Source organism: Bubalus kerabau, chromosome X (assembly GCF_029407905.1).
Source record: "Bubalus kerabau isolate K-KA32 ecotype Philippines breed swamp buffalo chromosome X, PCC_UOA_SB_1v2, whole genome shotgun sequence".
Lineage (NCBI taxonomy): Eukaryota > Metazoa > Chordata > Mammalia > Artiodactyla > Bovidae > Bubalus > Bubalus kerabau.
In genome coordinates, this window is record NC_073647.1 from 74,977,225 (window position 1) to 74,990,302 (window position 13,078).

Genomic DNA, 13,078 nt, shown 5'->3' on the forward strand with positions numbered 1-13,078 from the left:
AAGATGGCTGGATGGCATCACCAACTCGATGGATGTGAGTTTGAGTGAACTCCGGGAGTTGGTGATGGACAGGGAGGCCTGGTGTGCTGCAATTCATGGGGTCGCAAAGAGTTGGACACGACTGAGCAACTGAACTGAACTGAACTGAAACCATACTCTGAACGTGTGCTGTCATTATGGCTTTTTTGTTCCATTTATAGGTTCCAGGCAGAATCAATTTAGCATAATTCTGAAGGCATAGGATTTGTAGAATGGTAAATGAACATTGGCTTTTCAACTTAAAGTCCCCAGCTGCACTGGCCCCAAAATAGAGAGTCAACCTGTCCTTTGAAATCAGGCACTGAGTTCTCCTCTCTAGCTCTAAGTCCTAGATGGTATCTTCTTCCAACAGAAGGCTATTTCATCTACATTGAAAATCTGGTTTTTAGCATAGCTACCCTCATGAATTTAGTTAGATTTTCTAGATAACTTGCTGCAGCTTCTATATCAGCACTTGCTGCTTTCCCTTGCACTTTGATGTTACAGAAACACTTTCTTTTCTCAAACATCATGAACCAACCTCTGCTAGCTACAAACTTTTATTCTGCAGCTTCCTTACCTCTCTCAGCCTTCACAGAAGTAAGAGAGTTAAGGCCTTGCTCTTGATTAGGCTTTGGCTTAAGGGAATATTCTGACTGGTTTGATCTTCCACCCAGACCACTAAAATTTTCTCCATATCAGCAATGAAGGTTATTTCTCTTTCTTAACATTCAAGTGTTTACTGGTGTAGCACTTTCCATTTCCTTCAAGAATTTTTCCTTTGTTATTAGTAATTTGCTAAGTGTTTGGTGCAAGAGCCCTAGTTTTTGGTCTATCTTGGCTTTTGACGTGCCTTCCTCACTAAGCTTAATCAAATTTTCTAGCTTGTGGTTTAAAGTTTGAGACAGGTGACTCTTCCTTTCATTTGAACACTTAGAGTTATTAATTGGCCTAATTTTCAATATTGTTTTGTCTCAGACTCAGAGTCTCAGATAATAGAACACACACAATATTTATTAAGTTTGCTGTTTTATATGACTGTAGTTTGTGGCACCCCAAAATGATTACAATAGTAACATAAAAGATCACTGATTACAGGTCAGCATAACAAGTATAATAATGATGAAAAATTGAAACAAAATTTGAGAATTACCAAAATGTGACATAGAGACACAAAATGAGAAAATGCTGTTGGAAAAATGGTGCCTATAGACTTATTTGATGTAGTGTTCCCACGAAGCTTCAGATTGTGAAAAGTACAGTATCTGTGAAACACAATAAAACAAAGCATGTCTATAATTCATTCAGAATTCAGTATCACTTGGATTAATTCTGGTGATGATGGTTTCCCCCCTCCTCCTTCAAACAAGCATTTACTTCTATGAATCAGAAAACAAGTAGAGAAACAAACATTGCTGCGTGTAATTTTGGCAACAGCTTCCTAATTCTCTGTTCCTTTAGGTAAGCATTTAAGTATATTCACCAGACCCCACAGCTATCTCATCCATCCTCAAATATCACTGGAATTAATTTCAGTGTTTGCCTACAGCCTAAACTTTCCCCTGGGCTTTGGGGTTTTGTCTGTTTCTTTGCCTATTCCCAACCTCAAGCCTTGCCTTTTTCTTGTGCTGTTTTTGCTCTTTTCACTCTAGTTAGCACTTTATGTCACACCTCTCCACCTCATAAGAATATAACATTCTTCAACTTGGCATCTATAAATCACCTGACTGCTTGGCTTAAGGACTGTTTGAGGCTGACACATGTGAGCCTTGGGATTGGATATACAAAGCCCATATTTAAAAATATGAAGACAGAGAAAGGACAAGTGGTAGGAGATCAAGAGAGTTACAAACGAGCTGGTCCTATAATGTGGCTTACAATTAGAAAGAGCTGAAGAATGCCAGCTTTGAAAATTTTAAGAAAATTCAATAAAAAAGGACTTCGTCCACTCTCTATTTATATCTTTAGAGTCATGAGCATATTTGATAATCAGTCTCTCTATCAGGAAACCCTCTGATAGGCTCTGCCTTTTATCACACATCTCTTTTCCAGAAAGTTCTGTCCTCATACCTCCACCTTCAGAGAAACACTCAAGGGAGAAGGGGTTTGGTTTAGCTATTCTTCATCCAAACACATCTGACCTTCCACCTCACTGTTTGCTTCTTCCTAAATGTCTTCATGCCCCTGCCTTGTAAAAATTCCCAGAGAGGGGAATTCTACTCAGTTTTCATTCCATCAATCATATTCTGAGCCTTCCCCTAATATTTTCTGTAACTAGGCTTCACAAGGGCTTCCTCGATGGCTCAGATGGTAAAGAATCTTCCTACAATGTGGGAGACCTCCGGTTTGATCCCTGGATCAGAAATATTCCCTGGGGGAGGAAATGGCCACCCACTCCAGTATTCTTGCCTACAAAATCCCATGGACAGAGGAGCCTGGTGGGCTACAGTCCATGGGGTCGCAAAAGAGTTGAATACAACTGAGTGATTAAACAACAAAGTCTTCATAAGCACTCCTGATTAAGCTTCTCATGGTTCCAGAGGTTAAGTCATCTGGCTTCTTCTTCAGAGCCTTGGGCCCAGATGAGGCCCCAAGGGAAACTGGCTAAGGGGCTACAGCAACAGAGTTGGGTTTGGATTGAGGGGCCTCATGGATACTGCCTGCACTGTGTCTAATAGGCGGACCTCCCCTTGGGACACACATGTGGCCAGACATGCAGGTCCTGGGGAGGAGGCCACAGACCAGCTCCTGAGGAGGAGCTGCCGAGAAGAGGCCTGCCTGAGGCATGAGCTCAAGTGACTTTCTTCTGGTTTCCCTCATGTCTCTATCTCTCCAGCTCATGAGCTCTGCCTACTCATCCAGACCAACTCCCCCAAATAATACCCAAATGAAATATATGAATAATGATGAACAGTTTTCTCCTCTTCCAGCCAAACAGTCCCATTCCCAGTGCATACAATGATGGTATTTTCATGAACCAAAAAGTAGGGCCTATTTTCTGGTGTAAGGACTTAGAGCCAGACAGAAATTTTGGAATTGAGGCTATCTTGGGGGATCCAGGGCTTTTGCTTTCCAGGCAGTAGGTCTAGACTAATTTGGGGGAAGAATCTGAAGTCCAGTTCATGAAAGTGAACATAATTCATTGAGCTGTATGTTATGAGGTACTTCTGTGGTCAGTCCTGTGCACTATCAAATCAAACCTTCCATTACTCCTATCTTCAAGAGAATGACAGAGATTGTTCCATCTCCAAAATATGACAAAGGGCATAGATTTCTCCTTAAATGTGAGTATGTATAACAGTTGGACATGCTGGGACTCTGATGACTGAACATTAAGTAAACATCTTTAGAGTGATTGTTTATACAATGTAAGTTTTGTCATTCGTATACCACTGACTATCAATACATATTGCAAATATTTTCAAATCATATCTTGTACAAGTACACTGGACATTAAGAAACCCAGGCATTACCATTTACTGACCGTGTTACCCTAATTGATATAAGTAGCTTAAAGCAGATTATCTAAAAATCTTTGCCAATACAACAATGGATCAGGGCCTCCACCTTGGCAGTTTTTAGGAGTCAACAGAAAGGAGAATAGTAACAATTTAGAGCAGTAAATTGTTTCTTGAGCTCTACTAGCTCTCTTCAAGTCTAGATGTATCTGGAAATATACCAAAGGCATCTCAAAGGAAGAATAACTCCTCTCTTTCTCCAGACTAAGACAGATGCTGTGCACTACACTGCTATCTTTATTCAAATACAGATGACCACTTTGTCCAGTGGAACCCAGAACAAGGTTGAAGCATTTCTCTCTTTCATTTAGAACCAGACATGTGCTGGTAAATTTTAACAATTGGCTCTCCAGGGGGGGAAGTGGTCTCTATTTGTAACATCTATATATTTCCATGACATTAAAATCTCCCACTATGGGCTATTTCAAGCCACCAAAGTGATATCACTGAATGGGGAGTCAGAAAGAGGTCCACAGAATTAACTTTCATGAGACGAGGTGAGACAGCTCCAGCTCTGTGACCAGAAATGTAATTCATTTAGGAAAGAAGAGAAAGTTAACAGGATAAAGAGCAGTAGCCTCTGGTTGTGAAGGGCTATCATGAAAAGTGATAATTTCAATGGTACAAAAAAAAATTGAAATTGTATACTGCAGGAAAATGAGTAATTGATATAAGAATATAGAAATGACAGTTGATTTGGATTCAAGTACTGGTTCTGTCACTACCAACTTTGATCACTTAATCTTATGGCCCTTTAGAATCCATATCTAGAGTAACAAGATGGTACCATTGATACATACAGAATTCTAAAAACAACTAGCACACTCAATAAAAAATATTAGCTCTTATCATCATCATCCTCACCATCATCACCACTACTATCTGCAGAACTGGTATAACAACCAGTTTATTTTCCTCACAGGGGTTTTACAGACTGAAATGTTGCATGTGAAAGTAAATCTACAAATGCCATTTCAATCAGGTATTTCCATAATTATTTGCTAACCTCAGAGATATAAGAAAACTAAAGGTATCCCTAAGGGAAATGCATGTTTTTTCTAGGAAGCTCTAAAACTAAGTCTCATTGTCTATGAAGGATCGTGTCATAGTCACAGTCACAGGGGAGTTTGTTAGACTTTAGAGATCATCCGATCCAACACCCTCTTATATGGATGTGAAAACAGTTACTAAAGTTTAAGTAGTTTAGCAGCACAGTAAGAATTAGCATCCAGGGTTATGGTATTCTTGCCATCAAGGGTACAGCAATATTGAAACCTACATTCTTCAGTCACTTGCAGATCTTGCTGACTAGCCAGCTAAAGTGGGGTAATAAATGAAAATGACATTCTTAACCAATATTCTAAATCCGAAACTAGTAGGAGTTTTGATACAGGGGCTTCCCAGGTGGCACTAGTGGTAAAGAACTGCCTGCCAACACAGGAGACATAAGAGACGAGGGTTCGATCCTTGGGTCAGGAAGATTCCCTGGAAAAGGGCATGGCAACCACTCCAGTATTGTTGCCTGGAGAATCCCCTTGGACAGAGGAGCCTGGGGGTGCTATAGTCCATAGGGTCACACAGAGTCGGACGTGACTGAAGGGATTTAGCACAAAATGCTCAATTCAGTATCAGGGTTTTGGATTCTCTCTTTCATGATATTTTCTTACAAAGTAGAGAAACTTAAAGATCTAGGTTAATCTAAAGTTCTATTTGCTGCACTTGTATTCTGAGATCACTTTTTGCCTATTCTCTTCAGAGGCAAGAGGAAAGGTCCCCTGGTCCATTGGAATCCAAAGTGTACCCATCTAAAATGTTGCATTACTTCCTTGAACTTCAGTTTCTTCATGTGTAAAGACAGATGATTTGATCAGCGAATTTAATTTTCAATTTGGAAAACATTTATTGAGTATCTGTGCTATGCTTAGTCACTCAGTCATGTCCTACCCTTTGAGACCCCATGCACTGTAGCCCACCAGACTCCTCTGCCCATGGGGATTCTCCAGACAAGAATACTGGAGTGGGTTACCATGCCCTCCTCCAGGGTATCTTCCCAACCCAGGGATCAAACCCAGGTCTCGATTCTTTACCATCTGAGGCAGATTCTTTACCATCTGAGCCACCAGGGAAGCCCAAGAATACTGGAGTGGGTAGCCTATCCCTTCTCCAAGGGATCTTCCCAACCTAAGAATCGAACTGGGGTCTCCTGCATTGCTGGAAGATTCTTTACCAACTGAGCTACCAGGGAAGCCCATTGAGCACGTATTACGTGGCAAATGTCCTAGACTCTGGTGATATCAAGAGAAAGCAAACAAGCCCCAGTGCCTATTGAGTTTAAGAGTCTAATGGAGGAAACAGACACACAATTATACTACAAATGTAACTGTACTATAATAATGTGTGCAATAATAGCAACATGTAAATTATGCCACAGAGGAGAAAATGACCCCTGGTAATGAGGAAGGCTTCAAACACTGGGTGGAAGACATTGAAGCCAGGTCTTGAAAGATGAGTAAGAGTTTAATAGGGAAAGAACTTAAGATAGGGGATTCCAGGCAGGTGAAACAGCAGTCACAAAGGTAGAGAAGCATCAAAGTGCCTGGTTGGTTTTGGTTACAACAAGAAATTTGGAATGATTAGAATTAATGTCTAGTAATAGTAGCAGCTAACATTTATTGAGCACTTCGTATGAGCCGGGAGCTGTTCTAGAATCAACATTAAAATAAAAAGATTAACGAGATACTCTGCTTTCTTTTAAATGTGATATGTATTTTACATATACTCTACATCTCAATTCAAACCAGCCACATTTTGGGTGCACAATAGCCACCTGTGAACTAGTGACTACTAAGTTGGACAACTCAGCTCTAAGTGATACATTTTGTATTTGTAAAAAAGAAGATGGGAAACATCATCCTTTTTGCTGTCTACCATCATTTTTGTTGTGTTCTAGTATTTAAAGGATTTTTGTTGTTGCTGTTGTTGCTGCTGTTTTGCTGTTTATTCCATTTCAAAAATATCACTGTTCATACAGGACATTGAAAACTCAGAGACTCCCTAACCAAGCTGTTCTGTAGTCTTGGATCAGGCCAACCGATTTATTTTCCTCTGGCAGCTTCTGTGCTCTTGGACATGTTCAGTAGGTAAGTGAATATGCATGTCTTGACCTCAGCATGGACTTAATAGCAGGAGGTACATGTGGTGACTTATTCATCAGTACATAATGGGGATTGAAACCACGGGGCATGCATGAGGTCAGTCAAGGAAAGTGTGTAGATGTTGCAGAATGAGAAGGAAGAGAGCTGGGGGAATCGGGAAAGCACCCACACTGAAGAGAGAGAAATGATCAAAAAAGTTATGAGTAGACCCAGAGCCAGAGTTGTGTCTCAGGAGCCAAGGAAGGAGAACCTTTAAGGAGAGGAATAGACAACCATATGAATTGCTGACGAGAGGTCACAGAAGTTCAGGAGCCTGTCATCTCTAGGGTTATATGTATTCACAATCATTTAACAAATGTGTTTTCAAAGATCACAAATTTAATTTTTTCAATGAAAAGAAAATAAAGATGGTAGAATGTGCATTAAACTGCCTTTATTTTCATTTTAGGTAAAAGCTCCCTCTTGTGTCTAGAAAAGGGATTTCTTAACAGTTGGCAAAAGTTTGTTGTTGTTGTTTTTTTAACTTTTTCTTTAAATGAAGTATGGCTCCCTGGTGGCAGTAAAGAGTCTGCCTGCAATGCAGGAGACCTGGGTTCGATCCCTGGGTTGGGGAAGATCCCCTGGAGATGGGAATGGCAACCTAATTCTTGCCTGGAGAATCCCATGGACAGAACAGCCTGGCGGGCTACAGTCCATAGGGTCGCAGAGAGTCACACAATTGAGCGACTAACACTTTAATTGAAGGATAGTCAACTTACAAGGTTCTGTTAGTGTCAGGTGTGCAGCAAAGTGATTCGGTTATACGTACATATTTATTTTAAGCACAGCATCTGTTTACTTATATTTTCCCTAATATTCTTCCACAATATTCACTTTTGCCAGGGAATGTATATGAACGTTATAATCAAACAGAAACATTATAATAATAAAAAAAAAAAAAACAAGACAGTGCTTTCCATCCAGATTTAGGACTGCATTGGAAGGAAAGCCATCATGTAAACACAAAAAATTCTGCTGAGTTGTAGACCTTTCACAAAAGGGTAGACTTTGTCAATAACAAACAGTTGGGAAAGACTGATGTGATTATCATCTCAGGTGTTTCAGAGCAGTTGACAGTTTGAAAACTCTCTCTCCAGGCCCCCAAACTCTATCATCTTTTGACTAAACGGAGAGGAAAAATCCTCTCTTTGAGGGACCCTTGACATTTGTAAGGCTCCTAGTCCAGACACAGGGAATAGAGTAGCAGTGGAAGGTACCAAGAGCAGAGGTCCTAGCCTGGCTCATTCGACTGGTGGAGATGCTAGGGAATTAAGAACACTGTCCTGGGAAGCTGGAGACCTAGGGGCTAGCATTCCAGCTCTGCCTCTAAAGATATATATGTGTGTGTGTGTGTGTGTGTGTGTGTGTGTGTGTTATGGTTATGTGTGTGTGTTGTGGTTGTGTGTGTGTGTGTGGGGGGGTGTGACCTCAGACAAAGCCCTTCCTTTCTGGACCTCAAATTTTCCTTTCATTGGACAATTCCATTCCAGGATCTGAGTCACACCCCAAAGGAGGTAAGACTATAATAAAGCAGGTGATGCTTCCCATCTTCTCCTCGTACCTGTTTTCAGAGCTATCATCCCCATGAGAGCCCAAGGCCTGATGCCTCCCACTCTGAAGTACTGGGGACCCTCTACTTCAGCACCCTGTGCAAACCAGGAGCAACTTGAGCCCACCTCCTTTCCACACTAAAGCTTGCCTGTGAGACAAGGATCACTTAACAGTGGCTCTGCAGTTACCTTTGGACAAGGAACTGAGGCTTCTTATAGAATAGGGGGTAGAATACCTTTCATTAGGTGTGGGTTGTTTACCCCAATGAATGTGTACAAGTGAGTCCATATGTGCGTGTGAAGCAACATATTTTGCCTGTTAATGGGAATCTGTTTCCCTCGCAACCAAACACCTTTGAGAAAAGTGGATTCCCAATGAGATGTTACTGGCATATCACATAGTGCTAGAACACTCTGAACAGTCCAGGAATGGTGGCATTGCTACAGGGTACTCAAGCTTTTTAAGAAAGGGAGGTGATTTGGCACTATGGGCCAGGCACTGGGCTAGGTCCTGGAATGAGAACCCAGGCAGAGAATTCCACTGCCTGTCTAATCTCCGTCATATCATATATCAATACTTTCCTGACCCCACAATAGGGAATGAAAAGGTTATGCCTCAAAACAAAAATCATCATTTTTAAAGTTAATTTTTTTTGAAATTTAATATTTAATCAAATATATCCAGAGTATTACCATCTGAACAAATAATAATATAAAATTGAAGTACAGTTGCTTTACAATGTTGTGTTAGTTTCTCCTCTACAACAAAGTGAATCAGTTATATTCATATATATGTACATGCATTCATGCTCAGTTGTGTCGGACTCTTTGTGACTGCATGGACTGTAGCCCACCAGGCTCCTCTGTCCATGGGATTCTCCAGGCAAGAGTACTGGAATGGGTTGCCATGCCTTCCTCCTAGGGGATCTTCCCAACCCAGGGAACAAACCTGTGTCTCTTGCATCTCCTGCATTGCAGGCAGATTCTTTACCACTGGCACCACTTGGGAAGCCCATATATCTCCTCGTTTTTGGATTTCCTTACCATTTAGGTCACCAGAGTACTGAGGAGAGTTCCCTGTGGTACACAGTAGGTTCTTACTAGTTATCATTTTTATACACAGTAGTGTATACATGGGCTTCCCATGTAGCGCTAGTGGTAAAGAACCTGCCTGCCAATGCAGGAGATGTAAGAGACGTGGGTTCGATCCTTGGGTGGGGAAGATCCCCTGAAGGAGGGCACGGCAACCCACTCCAGTATTCTTGCCTGGAGAATGCCATGGACAGAGGAGCCTGGCAGGTTACAGTTCATAGGGTTGCACAGAGTTGGACAAGTCTGTAATGACTTAGTGCACATTTAGTGATGCAGTATATACATGTCAGCCCCCATCTTCCCTCTAGAACATCATTTGTTTAATGAATTTCTGAGCAAAGAAGCAGAGAAGGTCACATGAGCTAGGGATGGAGCCTGGGGACAACTGTTACAGGGGTTTTCGTATTTTTTCTTTCATATTCCTTTTCTCTTTTCCTGTTCTTTTCTTTCCTTAACTTTTATTTCCTTTTCTGTACCAAAGGCTGAAAAAAAAGAATTCCCTTACCTTCATCTGCTGGAGACAAAGGTCAAGAAAGTGGCAATAGCAAGAGAGACTTGGTGGTGAAGGCTGACGTGTTTGTGTGGTCGCTATAGCCTGGCCAGGGCACAACAACCCTCAGCTGATGACGAAGGCTCTGCCTTGGATGTGTGCATGTACATGTGTGTGCTCGGTAGTGTCTGACTCTTTGCGATCCCTTGGACTTAGCCTGTGAGGCTCCTCTGTCCTTGGAATTTTCCAGAAAGAATACTGGAGTGGGTAGCCATTCACTTGTCCAGGGGATCATCCCAACCCAAGGGCCGAACTCATGTTTCCTGCATTGCAGGAGGATTCTTTACCACGGAGCCATCAGGGAAGACCCTGCCTTGGGAAGCCCCTGCTGTGGATGAGAGCACAGCTTACCTGTGGAGCAGCAAAAGGCAGGGGGTGGCAAAAAGGAGTAGGTTATTGGAACATTGACTAGAGTTTGGTTGCTGTTTTTGTTTTTTTTTTTTTTTAACTCAAGAATTCACTTAAAAATATAACCAGGTAGGTAGGAAACAAAAGACCCTATTCTCCCTTCATAAACAAACCATTTGGATTAAATTGTTACTACTAGTCATTGGGAAGGAAATAGCTTTGTGGCATTTAGGACCCATGTATTACAAATACAAAGCACAAACAGGAAAGTAGTGCATAGCAATGGCAATGTATCCCTTCTCTTCCCTTTCTCTTCCTCTCTTCCTTTTCCTCTGTTTTCTTTTTCTTCTGTCTCTGTATCTCTCTACTCCCTCTTTCCTCTTCTCTCTCTGAGAGAGTCTCTGCCAAGATTTATTACAATGAAGTTGAGAGAAAGCAGAGTGTTTGTTTCTCCACTATAAAACCTTATGCGCAGATGGCAACTCAGCACTCACCAGGGAGATCTCTAACTTCCCTTCTCCCTTAGGAGGGAGAGGATGTAAGCAGCTAGTCAGGTCCGCCCACTGAATGGAGGCCAAGTGTGGGAGAAATGACTGAGTGCTACTCCTGTGCTGTCCAGTGGAGTTTGCCTTAAGAGCCAAACCCACTAAAATGAGGTCTGGAAGCTATCAGAGGAGAAATCTGATGCATGTATGTTTTTACCCACAATCGTCCATCACGAAGGATTTTTGCATTTGAGGCATGTTGCAGAGACTCAGGCAAGCTGATATATATCAACTGTGATCAGTTTTTAACATGCTGTAGTAATCTAAAGGGAAACAGCCCCTGGAAGCCACATACTTCTTTTTTTTTCTTATTTGCCCTTCAGTACAAAAAAAAAATTAAAACAAAAACCTGAAAGGCAAGATTGAAATTGAACCACCACTATTTCACAAAGACCTAACTTGTGTGTGTGTGTGTGTGTGTGTGTGTGTGTAGTTACAGGATAGTGTAGGCATATTTAGGTAAAAATAACAGATAATGCCACTTGAACCGTTTTGGCCACCTACAATTTTCCTAAGCACAATGCTTGGTGCTTGACCTAGGTTAAAACTGAGAGGAAGCAACTCTTCCTGAGGCAAAGGGATATGATACTTCAAAGCTTTTAGGTAAATGAGACAAAGAAAATAAATGCAATTTTTCTGCCTAGAGAGATTTTTAGTTAACTTGGAAAACTTTGTAATGAAAGTTTTTTTGCGAAGCAATTTGCAACAATATTCAGAAAAAGTTACTAAATTAGACATTGAAAAATATGCTGCCCTAAAATTTAAAATCCTCAATTATATAGGCCACAAAAAGTTTTAGAAGTTCTAAGAAGGAAAGATTGGGGTTACTGTGTCAGGGTTTCTCATTCAACCCCACAATTCCTAAAATGTAGAGTCCAGGCTAAGCACCAACCTTCCTGAACGCTCTGCTCTGTCTGCCTACTGAATATTGATAGTCCAAAAGGTTTTTTTCTTTGGCCCTCCTCTATACTCACTATACATCCTCTCTCTAGGGATCTCATCTCCTCCGATGATTTTTACCATCATCCATATTCTGATGTTTTCCAAATCTAAATCTCTGTCAGGGACATGTCCCTGGAGCTCTATACTCATATATCAAAACATTTCCAGTGGACATCTCCTCTCCACCTGGATACCCTACAACCATCTGGAACTCAATATGTCCAAAACTAAACTCATCATTTTTCTTCCAGATTCTGTTCTCTATTCTTCTTGGTTGGTGAAACCAAAATTTACTCATCATTAAGGTCCCAAACCCGAGTCCTCCTTAATTCCTTTTCCATCAACCACCATATCGAATTAGTCACCAAGTCCTGCAACTTTTAATTCCCCCATCACTCCCCTCCTATCACACCTACCTCAGTTTTGTTGAGCCATTCATCATCTCTAGCATGAACTGTTACAGTAATTTCCTACCAGGTTTTCCTGCTTCTGGTCTTGCCTCTTCTAATTTCACCACCTCAAATCCCACACTCTACACTACTACTAGTCTAATAGGTGCATCGGTACATCTGGTTGGCCCTTAATTAAATGAATTCAGTGAAATGGAACACTCCTATACGGTTGGTGGGAATGTAAATTGGTACATCCACTATGGAGAACAGTATGGATGGTCCTTTAAAAACTAAAAATAGAACTACCATATGATCCAGCAATCCCATTCCTAGGTATATGTCTGGACAAAACTCTTAACTTTGAAAAGATATATGCATCACTATGTTCATAGCAGCACTATTTACAATAGCCAAGACATGGAAACAACCTAAATATCCATCAACAGATGAATGGATAAATATGTAGTATAAATGTGCAATGAAATACTACTACTCAGTCATAATAAAGGAAGAAATAATGTCATTTACAGCAACATGGATGGACCTAGAGATTATCATACTTAAGTGGAACAAGTCAGAAAAACAAGTACCATATGATGTCAGGAAGCATTTAACAGGAGGCTTCCTGTGTGCTGTTTTGGATCTGTCCGGAAGTCTCTGTTCCTTATTAATTCCTGAATATTCCGGAATTAAGAGGAGAGGCAAGACTCTCCCCGGGGCTGAGGAATCCAGGCATTTCCTTCATTAGTGTTTCTATATGGTGATAAGTACCCTCTTCCTTCTTGTGAACCATACAGTAAAAGTGATTGTTTACAACTCTCTCTCTCTTTAATATGGATCCCCTATGTTTTGTAAGTCTGGAATTTTAATCTTTATCTTTGCTAAGAATAACTACCTTGTAAGACAGTATATATGCCCACCCCATGTTG